General features: G+C 54.4%; 1 protein-coding gene across 3 annotated transcripts in view; it reads left to right on the top strand.

Annotated features, from left to right (window-relative positions):
- The first annotated feature begins 10,137 nt into the window (after positions 1-10,137).
- Positions 10,138-13,279, top strand: part of LOC149858596 (NACHT, LRR and PYD domains-containing protein 12-like) — a 30,595-nt gene continuing 27,453 nt past the window's right edge. Inside the window, exon 1 of one of the 3 annotated variants that reach the window (XM_090060035.1) lies at positions 10,138-10,270. The gene's annotated coding sequence lies outside the window, so the exon portion shown is untranslated. Of the gene's footprint in view, positions 10,271-10,333; positions 10,527-12,841; positions 13,024-13,279 lie in introns of those variants that run through there. The other 2 variants (XM_090060036.1, XM_090060037.1) reach the window with 2 other exon arrangements.

The following is a 13,279-nucleotide window of genomic DNA, read 5'->3' as shown; positions in this document are numbered from 1 at the left end:
AGCTCTTCTGGTAGGGACCAAGGGACGGGGCAGCAAGGTGCAACTGAGAGTCTGTCTTCATTCTCCCTGCTGACCCACCCCAATGCCATAGGCTGGAAATGGGACCTTATAGCCCAGCATTGGGAACACCCTCCTCCTCCTCCCCCCCCCCCAAAAAAAAATACTAACCAGGGTGCTGTAGCTCTGTGGGGTGCCATGAGATCCTTTCAAAGGTGCCCTATAGTGCTAGTACAGTGAGACGAGCAAACACCTATTCTAGGTTCATCATGTGAACCAAGTGACTTCCAATAGGAATCTATCCAAAAACCCTTCCTCCCCTGTTGGGGTGTATCCATTCTCTGCCACAGGTGAATGTTTCTATGACTTTTTTTTTTTCTTGTAGTCAAGAATGTGAAACAAAGAACTGCCTATTATTCTCCTCCATCTCCTGGCTGAGACTCACTGGTCTGGTGTAGCCAGCCTGTTCTACCACTACCTCTTTCTAGGCAAAAAGTCTGTTCCAAAGGCCCAGAGTCCTTCCAGTCCATGGTCCATGCCCCATCCTTGGTCTCCCAGAAGGGCTGAGATTCTGTGGAGCAGCCTGCCCACCAGGAGGTCTTCTTGCCCTACTTGGGACAAGCCTGAGGTGATGTGTCCATGTCCCTATATAATTCATTATCAGGTATCCAGGTTTTCCATTTCCCCTAGAAAAACAGGAGAAAATGCAAATTTTCTTCTTGACTAAAGAAAAACAATGGTTTCTCATTTTAACAGATAAACAGGTGGATTTTGCACTTCTGCAAAGAGCTCTCTGCTTGCTGGCAGAGTTCCAGCCTGCAATGGGCTGGGGCAAGTGGGAAGAGGGCAGTCAGGCAGGGGGCACTGTGTACACATATACACATGCACAAGGCCACTAGGCATCCTGGAGAGCAGCTCCTGCAGGTAAGTCTGGCAGGGGTGGGATTGAGGCCCCACAGGGAGGGAAGGAGGTGAGCAGGGGGTCAGTGCATGGGGCCTGGGGCTAGAATGCATGGCTGCAGTGGACAGGGCCTCGGGCAGCTTGAACTGGGGGGGTGGGGGGCTGGCTCCTTGCCACTGCATGTACTCCCAGAGGGGCAGGATGGCATATGCTGGCACAACCCCTGCCCTGCCCCTGACCAGTTTATGGGGCAGAGGCAGATGCGGGCTGCCTGCTGCAGGCTTGGACTCCCCAGCCCAGTGGTGGGGACCCAAGGTGGCAGGACAGAGCAGGCCCAGGTGGGGAAGCTTTTTCCTGCTGCAAGCCCTGTGCTCACTCAGCAGCAATGAGGGTGGCAGTGTAGAGTGAGGAGCACCATCAGGGTCCAGAGGGCTGTGGGCAGGGAGTGAGGGGCCAAGAAGAATTACCTGTGTGCTTCCCTTCCCTACCTGATGCTGTCAGGCTCTTTGGTTCTGGGGCTTCCCCCTAAGTATTGGGTATTTGGTTGGCACACCCCAGTCACAACCCTCAGCCTGGGCTGCAATGCTTCTGAAGGGAATAAACTTGGAGGTTCCTGACTGGAGGGCCTTGCCCCTCTGCTCAAGGTCATAGTCCTAGAAAATGAGTGGTGGAAGGGACCTCAGGAGGTCACCTAGTCCAAACCCCTGTGCCAAGCAGGACCATTCCCAACTATGTTACCCCAGTCAGGACTTTGTCTACCTGGATCTTAAAACTCTAAGGATGGAAATTTTCATGACCTGTCTGGGTAATGTATTCCAACTACCCTCCATGAGAGAACTCTTTTCTTAAGACCTAGCCTAAACTTCCCTTGCTCCATGTTCTGTCATCTGCCACCACTGAGACTCGTCTAGCTCCATCCTCTTTGAAACCACCTTCAGATAGTTGGAGATTTAATAGCAGCCTTCAACTTAAATGTCCCCTGCTGCAGTGTGAGGCTTTGTTCCTAGTCCTGTCCCCTACGGCCACAGAGAAAAACCCATGTCTTTTTTTCTCTATAATTGCCCTTATTATCTAATCTGGTTATTTTGAAGGCTATTATCAATTTCCCTCTTTAGTCTCCTTCTCCAGGCTCTTTCAGTCTGTCCTTGTAGATCCTGCTTCATCACTTTTTTTGTTGCTCTGTGTTGGGCTATAATCTGTTCTCATCCTTCTTGAAATGTGGGACCTTGCCCGTGGTGAATGAAAACCAATAGTTTACTCTAATCTTTTTCCCATTTGTAGATCCCATTCATAAATTTGTAGGTGTGGACCCCTTTGAAATGTAAGTGTGGGTATTCACATACTTCTGATTGACCATAGTTATCTTCTGGAAACCCCTTTAGACATGGTCTGTGGCTCCCTGCTCCCCAGAACTCCACAGACCACAGGCTGAAAACCTCTGGCTTAAAAGAATCACTTTCCTTGGTTTGCAAGTAACATTCCTGTTAACACCATGTAGGTTGCTGTTGGCTCTTTAGCAACAGGAGCGTGTTTCTGGCTTGTATCTGGCTTCTGGTGCACTTCTAACCGCCAAGTCCTCTTCCTCCTGCCAAAAGATCTCTGCACTGCTGAAGACAGTTCTGGACAGTTCCAGCTTTGCACTTATCCATAATCCAGCTTTGAGTCACAAGCCCAGATCTCCACACACAAAGAATGGGGGGGGGCATTTCTGCCCTTGTACTCAGGTGCCTGCAAGACTGGCTTCTAGTTACAGGGTTAGCTTGCCTGTCTTCAGCATGTGGGTCAGTTACCCAGAGAACTGGGAATGGCCTTTCAAGTAGCTGTTTATTGCCAGGCAATCCATGCTCAGAGGCAGGTGTTTGCTGGCCCCTGCCTTAAGTTCTGGTGCCATCATGTGGCCACTTTACTGCCTGCCTTGCAATAATTCTGCCTCCCAGTGAAACCATCATGTTGTAGCCTGGAGAAAAGTGCACTTGAGCCTGTGGCCTGTCTCTCTTCTCTCCCAGCTGCAGGAGCTGGGGCAGCAGAGGGTATTCCTCCATCTTGTGAGCCTTGCTGTTCAGGCTCTAGGGCAGGAGTTGGCAACCCCTGGCACATGTGGCAAGCATGGCACATGAGGCACTTTTCCTTGGCATGTGTTGGGGCTGGGCTGGGGAGGCAGCAGCTGTTTGCAGCCTCCCAGCTCTGGGTAGCTGCTGCCAGCCATGGTGCCTGGGTTGCTTGAGGGGAAGCTACAAGCCCTGCTGGGAGCAGCCTGGGCACCATGGCTGGCAGCAGCTACCCCAGAACCTGGGTCAGCTGCTGGCTCCCAGCCCCAGCCCCAATGGGTGCAGTACCGGCACCTGCTGCCTGCCCAGCCTGGCTGCAGCTGACCCAGGTTCTGGGTAGCTGCTGATAGCAATGGAGCCTGGGCTGTTCCCAGCAGTTGGCTAGGAGGATGGAAGCCCTGCTGCAAGCAGCCTGGGCTACCAGCAGGTACCCAGAACCTGCTGTCTCCCCAGCCCCGGGCTCCGGGGAGGCAGCAGATACCAGTGATGCTTCCCACTGCTGCTTCTGCAGAGCAGCGCATGGAACCCAGCACGGCAGGGCACCATGTGGGGTGCAGAAAGCTGCCTGTTGCTCCAAGCTCCCTGCTGCTCTGGCCACACTTCCCTGCAGGTGGGGGCAGCCGCAAGGGGCACAACACTGCATTGCTGCCTGTATTGCCCTTGTGTACATGGGAAGTGTGACCTGGGCAGCATGGAGTCTGCAAAAGCAGGCAGCTTCTCTGTGCACTGCCACTCTAGGTCACGCACTACTCCTGGCCCTGCTGCGCTCCTCTGGGCAGTGTGGAGCCAGCCCAGGTTCTCAGTAGCTGCTGATGGCCATGGAGCCTGGTCTGGGGTGGCATGAGCAGGGCTGGGGGGCAGGGGCTTTGGGTGGGGGGGCAAGGGGCACAAGTGGGGCATCCTGCCATGTACCCCCTGCCCTTGTTTTTCTGGCATGCTGGTACTACAGCACCTTCCAAAGTAGGCATTGTGGGGGGCAGGGTTTTCAGCACTCTAGCCAAAAAATATTGCCTACCCCTGCTCTAGGGCCATGTCTTCACCAGTACTTTTTGGTGCACTCTTGAGTGCTCTTAGGCCTGACCACCCCCGAGTCTCCCCTGCTCTCCCTGTCCTGGTGGAGTTTCTTCTTTAGTTTCTAGGGTCAGAAGGGACCTGAGTAGATCATCTAGTCCAACCCCCTGCCACGGAAGGAAAGATTACTGGAGTCAGACAACCCCAGCAAGGTGTTCATCCAACCTCCTCTTAAAGACCCCCAGGGTAGGAGCCTGCACCACTTCTCTTGGAAGTTGGTTCCAGACCCTAGCCGCCCTGACCATGAAGTAGCACCTTGTGATGCCTAGCCTAAATCTACCCTCTGCCAGCTTGTGACTCTTATTCCTGGTCACTCCTGGCGGTGCTCGGAGGAACAGTGACTTCCCCAGTGCCTGCTGGGGTTTTTTTGTTTTTTTGTTTTGTTTTTTTTTTGTTGTTTTGGTTTTTTTTTGTTTGTTTTTTGTTTTTCTTCCCCCCACCAACTAGTTCATAACAGGCCACTAGATCCCCCCCCCTCAGTCTTCTCTTGTGGAGGCTGAACAGGTTCAGGTCCCATAGCCTCTCCTCGTAGGGTCTGCCCTGCTGCCCCCTGATCATGCAAGTAGCCCTCCTCTGGACCCTCTCCATGTTGTCCACACCCCTCCTGAAATGCGGCGCCCAGAACTGGACGCAGTACTCCAACTGCGGCCTGACCAGTGCCGCATAGAGGGGGAGGATCACCTCCTTGGACCTGCTTGAGATGCATCTGTGGGTGCATGACAAGGTACGGATGGCCTTCCTGACTGCCTCCCCACACTGCCGGTCTATGTTCATCTTGGAGTCAATGATGCCAGTACAGAGGCAGGAAAGGATCTTGGAGTCAAGAAGGGAGTCCCCCAGCCTGTAGGTATGGTGCCGGTTGTTCCTCCCCAGGTGCAGCACCTTGCACTTGTCAGTGTTGAATCCCATCCTATTCTCATCTGCCCACCCCTGTAACCTGTCTAGGTCCAATTTGGAGCCTATTCCTCCCTTCTAGCATGCCCACATCACCCCACATCTTAGTGTCATCAGCAAATTTGAACAGGGTGCTTTTTACCCCCTCGTCCAAGTCGCTGATGAAGATGTTGAACAGTGTGGGCCCGAGGACCAAGCCCTGTGGAACCCCACTGCCCACATCCTTCCAGGTTAAAAATGACCTGTCCACCACCAACCACTCTCTCTGGGTGCAGCCCTCCAGCTAGTTGGTGACCCAATTGACTGTGGGTGTCGACACCAGTCCCCCAGTTTCCTAATGAGAACGGGGTGAGAGACGGTGTTGAAGTCTTCCTGAACTTTCAGAAGACCTATGTCCACTGCAACCCCTGCATCTGATTTGGTGATGTGATCATAGAAGGCCACCAGGTTGGTCTGACAGGACCTGCCACTAATGAACCCGTGTTGGTGTATTGGCCTGTACCCAAATCCTGAGGACAAGTCCTGCCTTAGATGAATATTCTTCTGGCTGCAGTATGGGTCTGTTTGTCAAAATCTGAGAGAAGGGGCCACAGGGTGCATGTTGGTCTCCAGGTGCCTGGAGATGGGGAAGAGCAGAGCAAACCATGCCAGAGCTGGCACTTCAGGGCTAGCCTCAGGAAACCCATCCCTAGCTGTCCCTTCCCCATGCTCTGACCTGTGGACATAAATGGACAAAAGGTGCTCCATGGTACATGAGGCAAGTGCTATGCCATCCAGCCCAGCCTCATCCCAGCTTGGCCTCAAAAGCAAAGGTCAGTTGAGTGCCCCTCTGTACCTTCCCACTCTCGGCTTCTTCCTCGCCCTCTTCAGTTTCTCACACCCCTGCACCAGTAGGGTGCTTTGATTTTTTTTTTTTTTATTGTGGTCCTGTATTGGACCAGGCTTTACAGCGCCCAGCTGGGATCTGTGCTGTATGCATGCAGAATGCCTCTGCCAGCTGTGACTGGTCCAGGGCCTGGGGATGGGCAACCAACAAGCACCTAAGACTTGTATGTGCTGGCCTAAGCCAGACCGTGCACAGGAAGGCATAGACACACTCCTCTGCAAACATGGCTATGGGAGAAGAAGAAGATAGGCACTTGGGTCTTAATATTGAGAATACAGGCCTTCTTGTAGTCCAAATACACTTGGCTCTGCCTGGGCATCTGGCTTGGAGCCAGGGGCATCCCTCGGAAGGCATGCGGCCTGATCTGGCCATCTACCCCCCAGCTCAGATGCCATCAGCCAGGCTGAAGTACATGCTTCCCTTCCTGGCAGCTGACTCCCTGGGGATCCCCATGGGCCATACCCCGCTCCCATCTCCACCTCCCACCTGAAGCTGTCATGGCCTAGCATACAACAATGCATCTCAGTGCGAGGCATCAGGCTGTCCCCACCCTGAGCCCATTTAGTCAGCGGATGGGATGAGGTGGGGGTGGGCTGTAGCAAAGTCCAGTTTCACATCTACTGCAAGGAGAAGGAGACATCTCAGTCAGAGCACAGATGCACACAGTGCTCAGACCAGTTTAAGGCAGATGAGTGCAAATATACAACAGTGGTTCTCGACCTCTCTCTCTTTAGCGGACCACCTGAAAATTGCTGAGGGTCTTGGTAGACCACTGAAAACTTTTTTTGTTCTACAAATGAAAGCATACAACCTGTATTTTACTATCAGTAGTCTTACCTTTCTAATGCATTGGCTGTGCCTGTCTTTGAGCCAAGTTCTGGGAAGTTGGGTGTAATGTTTGTCAGCTTTAGCCGTGGTTCATGTTTATGTGGACCATGCTTTGAGAACCTCTGGTATAGAGCATTTGGGCCTAATTAAAGCTGTCTGGTAAAGTTCAAAAGTGTCCCTAGAAAATCCAGTGCTGTTGTGCCCTGGTTCAGTGTTATGCATAGACACCAGTGTGGTGTGTGTTTGTTTATTTAATACACATGTCCTGTGGGTGGGGGAGGAACCTTTTAATTTAAAGCGGCTCCCAGAGCTGCTCTAACTAAAGCGCCCAGAATGTCACATGCATTAGTGCCCCTGTGCTGAAAAATGGCAGCAGAGATGCTTTACCAAAGCTTGTTCAATAAGCTTTAGTTTTAAAATGTCCCCACCACCATTTTTTTCAGCATGGGGATGCTGATACACATGACACTGGAGTTTGGAGCGCAGTAATTACTGTGCTCCAGCAGACTCAAATTAATCAAGTGTGCTCCAATGCACTGTAATTGCAGCACATTGGAGCTGCCTCCTTGCAAGTGTATAGGAGCTGCAAATGTTCCATGACCTGGATTTGGTCAGGGGGTTACTCAGAGGCCAGATGCTCTAGGGGAAATCTTCTTGCCTCTGTGGGAAGAGGTCAGGGTCTGAGTCCTCCCAGCATGGGGTGGGAAGAGGTCAGGGTCTGAGCCCTCCCAGCATGGGGTGAGCCAGGCATAACAGGAACTGAAGCTACAGCAGATAGACATGGGGGACTAGAAGTAGTCCAGGCAGATGGGACAGGTCACCTCTTCCTTCAGACTGCAGGCTAGAGGCCACAGCTGCTCCTCCAGCTCGAAAGGGGATTAGCCAGTGGGATCAGAGAGATCTGCTAAGTAGACTGGGTGCCCTGCTTTGAGGGAAGTGTTGACTGCTGGGGCTGGAGGGAGCCATGGCAAGGCTGACATGGGGTCCATTAGTTAGTGGGGAGGAAGGTACAAGGACAGCATCCACTGTTATTCTGGGGTGTGGTCCATGCAAGCAAATGAGAGACCTTGTTTTTGGATAGGCCCAAGAAGGAAAAAAGATCTTGCCCATACTCTAAGGTAAGTCCCTGGGGATGGGGTCTCCAGGTCTGGGGCTGTGTGCTGGGGCCTGGGCTGGAGTGCCAGACTGGGGCTGTGGACTGACCCCATGTGCTGGTTTGATTCAGTGTGCAGGGCCATGTCAGCCAGCCAGGAGTAGGGAAGTCCTCCAGTGGGTTGTGAGACTTGGCAGTGGGGATCCATCTCTTTTGCATATAATGTGCACCCACATTCCCTCCAGCTGCTCTTTGGGGAGAAATCTATTTGTTTTATGTGAGGGGGGGGAAATATGGTGTATCCCTGCACCAATGCCCCAATCCTAAATCTAGGGTTGGGCAACACCAGACTTTTTTGCCTAGTCTTCTAGTGCTCCTGGCCTCTGCCCCTGCTCTACCCTGCCTTGTCAGGAGTCGGAGTAGGGAGAGACCAGCAGCCAGAATTACCTGGATTGCACCCACTCACCCCCAGTATGTGGCTCTGCCAGCTGGGCCATCCCCAGGGTGGGGCCCCATTCCATGCCATGGGCTGTAAATTAGCTCCCCCCCCCCCCGAACAACACCCCCACCTTTCTGTCCTAGCTGTTGCACCTGGGTGAGGTGGGACCTGGAAGAAGGTGAGCCCAGATCTGGTGCAGCAGCCTGGGCTGCTTGCCAGGTGCTTCCCTGCATGGGACAGCGCCTCTCCCCTCCCCACCCCACCCCACAGCTCCTATCCTGCCCTGAGTTGCAGGCTTGTTACAACTGACCCAGCTGCTCGGTGGAGACCCCTCCCCAGACCCCTGGAGTCCTGCGCAACCCTTGGAACATGCTGGGAGCTCTTCTCCCAGCTCTGACTCATTCTTGCATACTAGGGCTGGAGGAAAAGGTTGCCAGAAGGACTGATTTCCTCCCCCTCGGCCCTGCTCCCTTTGAAGGACCTTGTCCAGCCAGTGTATGGGGAAGGTGGGGTGGAGGATAGGGCCTCAATGGGGCCCAGCTGGCCATCAGCAGTACTGTGGTACTGGAGGGGTGAGCAGGTCAACTGCCCTGGGTGGTAAAACACCAGGGCACCAACAGGTGCTGCCGAGCTGGGGTGAGGCATGGGACAGAGGTGTGAGCAGCTCAGTGGGTGGGGTGGCTCCCACTGCTGCATGTGCCCTCAGGCAAGTATGGGGGGGCAGGTGCCCCCCCCAGCCCTGTGTGCAGGGCAAGGGTGGGCTACTGCTGCAGGCTCATTCTGTGCACCAAGTGTCCTTGCTACAGCACTACCCCCCCCACCTGGGAGCTTGTACTAGTGGGTAAAATCTCTGCTGTAAGTCTGGCTAGAGACCCACTAGCTCCCAGAAGAAATGCCGTCCTTGGGCTTGTTACCAAGTAGTTCAGACTTTAAACGGCTGGGGTTGTCACTTCACCCTGAGGAAGGATGGTTGTCCTTGGCTGGGTGAGGAGCAGTGGCAACCATCCCCAGTGTGGCTACTTGTTTGAGCAGGAGCTTGAGCTGAGGGGATACAAATGCACATGAAACCCCCTAAATAAGGGCTGGGTTCAAATTGCTGCCAACTGGTGCCTGGCAGGGGGCCACAGCGGTGACTTAACCAGGATGCTATAGAAGAACTGCCCAAGTTCTTGCAGCAGAAAAATTGCTCTCATTTTGCCACTTGTCAAACAAGTGAAAGCAAAGAGCTGGGATTTTCTGAAGGGGATCTGAGGAGTGGAAATGGAGCCTGACAAGGTCAGGAGCCACTGAGCTAGTCAACCACTCCTTCTGCATAGGCTGTGGACAGGGTCAGTGACTGACAGACCACACTGACCAGTGCAGGCTAAAGACCTAGCAAAAGCCTGAGTTATGAATGTACACCAGGTAAAGCACATGTCAATCAATAATTAAACAGCTTGCATTCAAGTCACAAGCAGCACTCTGGAAAAGCAGAATATGAATCTATTTATCAAGCCACTAATATTGGATGAGGCCAAGAAGGAGTAACTGCTTTTTGGAAGAGTGTGTAGCAGCACCTCAAGGTAGCAACTGATGTTTGCCTTTTGACAACTGAGTTATATGTTGTCAACTATAATCCTACTGCAGTAATAACGTGTCTTTGTTACTAGTTGTCAGCCTTGGCCACTTTCGATGGACTCATGCTAAGTTGCAGAAGGGGGCTAGAGCAGGCCACACAGCCTGTAGACATTAAAACTTTGCAGATGTTAAAACTGGTGTATCTGGCGAAATAAACAGGGTGGGGTGTGACAGGTTGCGTTCCCAGAGAGCGAGAGCGAGAGATCACCCTCACGCTCACTCCCAGACGCAGCCCCCGGCCCGCCGGCGCCTGCAGGAAGCGCGAGGCGGCGGGGCTGTGCTCCGCCGGCCCGGCCAGGCCCGGCCCGCGGCTGCCGCCGGCGCGGCGCTTCCCCGCAGGCCTGGCGGGGCCCCAGCTCTACTATTGGCCAGCTGCTGCCGGCACCTCCCTCCCTCCCCCGCCTTCCCTCCCGTGGGTGCAGGCCCGCGACGGGACGCGCAGCCGCTGGCCTCGCTCCCTGCCCCGCGCCCGGGCGGGCGCCTGCCTGCGCCACCGGTGAGTCCCTGCTCCTTTCCGTGCTGCCGCGGACAGCTGGGAATCTCGCCGCCTCCTGCCTTCTGGGGCGGCCTGAACCCTGCTCCCACCTGCGCGCTGGCTCTTCTCCTCTGGCCCAGGGCCAAAGGGGAAGTGGCAGGACGCGGAGCAGGGAGGAGGGGGCCTGCCTCCCTTGCTTCCCCAAGAGGGAAGACGCGGCCCCGCACGGCTCGGAGATGGGAGAGGCCCTGCAGGGTGGGCGCGAGCAGGCCAGGAAGTAAGTGGGCAGAGGGCTCATGTCGCAAAAGCCAGGAAATGGAATATAGGCAGCAGGGGAGAGCAGGGCGTCCATGTGGAAAGTGAAAGCCTGTGAGCTTTGGCCCAGGCTTGGCCTGCTGGCGGTGGGGCCTCTTCCCCGCTGCACGCTGAGCTCCACACAGCCCATCCCGCCCTGTCTCACCCGCAGAGGTGGTGCCGGAGGGTTTGCACAGCACAGGCAGGCTGGGGGAAAGGGAAGGAGGCAGGTGAGGTGCTGCAGAGCTTCCCCTGTCTGCACACTGTGGCAGTCCCGGGGTCCCTCCAAGACCTGGGCTGCTGCTGAGCCTTGTGCTCCTTGTTGTGTTTGCAGATGTCCTGGCCTGCACTGCTGAGAGCGAAGGGGAAAGGGGAGAAGCCAGGAGGAAGCGGTGTGGCTGTGCTGGGTGGCTTTCAGGGAGACGCCGTCCGTATTCATTCGTACACCCGGTCCCTGTGCCCAGCCTTAAGAGGATCTAGATCCTGATCTGGGGCTGAAGGCATGAGGCAAGAGGTGGCTGCTCTGTCCCTGGGAGAAGGGGACAGCTTAGGAGATGGAGGTGCAGAGGAGGCTGTGGGGACAGCGTGTATGGAGAAGACAGCCAGGGAAGGGATGAAGCTGCATCCCGGGCTGGGGATTAGACCTGGGGTGTGCCAGTGGTCCTGCTGGGCTGCATGCCCTGACATTCCTGGGTAGAGGGTCTTACCTCCTGCTCAGGGTAAGAAAATAATTTCACCCCCTGGTCAAATCAGTACTGACTGGGGGGTTGTTTTCCTCTAGCAGGGGGCATGGCCTCTGCCTTGGATCTCTCAAGTGCATTTTAACACCCCTTGCAGCAGTGGGACACTGGCAGCCGTCATCCCCCTGCTTTACCTGGGAAGGCTCAAATGTTCCTGCTCTTCTGAGGCCATATGCCTTGCTCCACAACCAGCCTACTAATGAAAGAGAATTAAAGCAGCTGGTATACGTTTCTGGACATGACACAGAAAGGGAAATTCTGGCTGCCTACTCGGAGGGTATGATGTGTGGTCACGCTAGCTGTCCCCAGGTTGCGGAGCGGAGTAGAGGCTGTTTCATTTTTTTCCAGCCTTCTGGGCTTTGCTGGCCGCCACATGGGGCTGGGGAGAATTTTTTTCTTCTGTTGCTATGGTTGTCAGGTTTTGGTGGTTTTATTTTTGGCCTTCCCCAGCAATGCTGGGTGTTAGCTGCAGCTGGGGGTTGGGACTCAGCTGTGCCAGTGCTCCTGCTGGGACTAAAACTTGGAGGTTCTTGTTTGGAGGGTCTTGTCCCTCTGCTCAGGATCAGACCAATGGCACAAAGGAATTTTTCCCCATGCTCAGATTGGTGCAGACACCTTGAGCAGGGGTTTGGACTAGATGTGACCTCCAGAGGGCCCTACCAGCCTCTGATTCTTTGTTAGGGCACCACACACTTGCCAGTTAGTGTACTTCTTGAACCTGCTACCATATTTATTGCAGATAGCCCGCCCCTGAATACAGCATGCATGCTGTTCTTGAAAAGATGATCTTACTTCAGCTAAGTATCTGAGTAGCAGCAGCTAGGGATTGGAGGCTGTCAGCCCTATATACCAGGTAGGGCCCATGGACTGACCGCGTGTGCTGGCTTGACACGGCATGGCAGGCGTGAGGTTGTGGCTTAAGCTTAATCTGGTGTGGTAGGTCTAGGGCTGTGTGGCTGGTTCAGGTGTGGACCAGCATCGTGTGCTGGCCTGATGAGGCCTGTAGAACTGTGCCGTCTCAGGAGGGAGGTGCTCCTCATGGGTATGGAAATTTGTTGGTGGGGAAGTTGGTGGCAACAGTGATTGCCATGGCTCCCAGATTTCTAGCAATAAAGCTGCCACCATTCCCCCCCACTAAATTTCTGGACCTATGGGGATCTCTATTTCTCACGTATAATATACACCCTGATTTCCACCAGCTGGTTTTTGGGGAAAATGCAAGTTAGGGCACAATTGGTAATGCTGCCTAGATAGTCTCCTCTCATCCAGGAGTTACAAGGCCGTGCTGGTACCACTTTCCCTTGAAGTTAATGATGTTATCAATCCCTAACAGAAGGATGTATCTTGTCCCAGCAAAGTGCAGATTCTCCAGCATGGCTGGGGCCTGGCCTACTTGTGTTTTTCACACTTAGCTTGTGCTGATTTTGAAATATTTGAACAATTTTCTATGCAGGATGTTTTTGAAAGAGTCATGTTTCAGAATGCTGGTGAGGACAGCAGGGCTCAGCTACAACAGGTCCATGTCACTGAGAGAGATTTCAAACTGGAATGTTGGGTGGTCTTTAGATCAGCCGTTCCCAAACTGGTATGCAGATCTCCAGTGGTTGCAGACACCCTTTGAGCGGTAGCGGAAAGCTGGGGACAGGGCGTGCACATACACGTGCGCACACACACACCCAGCTCAGCTTGCTGCAGGGGCTAGGAACGCTGCCCGGGCACGTGTGCATCAGTGCCCAGCAGGTAAGTATGTTGTGGGGGAGAAGGGGCAGGGGCTAGAGTGAGGCCTGGGGTGAATGGGGTGGGGGATGGTGGGAGCCCCAGGAAGGCTCATTCAGGGGTGTGGGGGGGCTCCCATGCCTGTGCGCACCCCAGGGTAGGCACAGGGGGCACCTCCCCTCCGGGCTTGTGGGTGGGACCGGGCCATCATTGCCATGTGGCTGTGCATGATGCCACGTGCCTTGCATGCACTGGCTGCCCCACCACGGGAGGCAGGTGG

The sequence above is a fragment of the Crocodylus siamensis genome, chromosome 8, assembly GCF_052110815.1.
Source record: "Crocodylus siamensis isolate JL-2025a chromosome 8, ASM5211081v1, whole genome shotgun sequence".
In the NCBI taxonomy this organism is placed as follows: domain Eukaryota; kingdom Metazoa; phylum Chordata; order Crocodylia; family Crocodylidae; genus Crocodylus; species Crocodylus siamensis.
The sequence above is the reverse complement of the archived record's forward strand: the minus strand, read 5'-3'. Positions and strand labels throughout refer to the sequence as shown.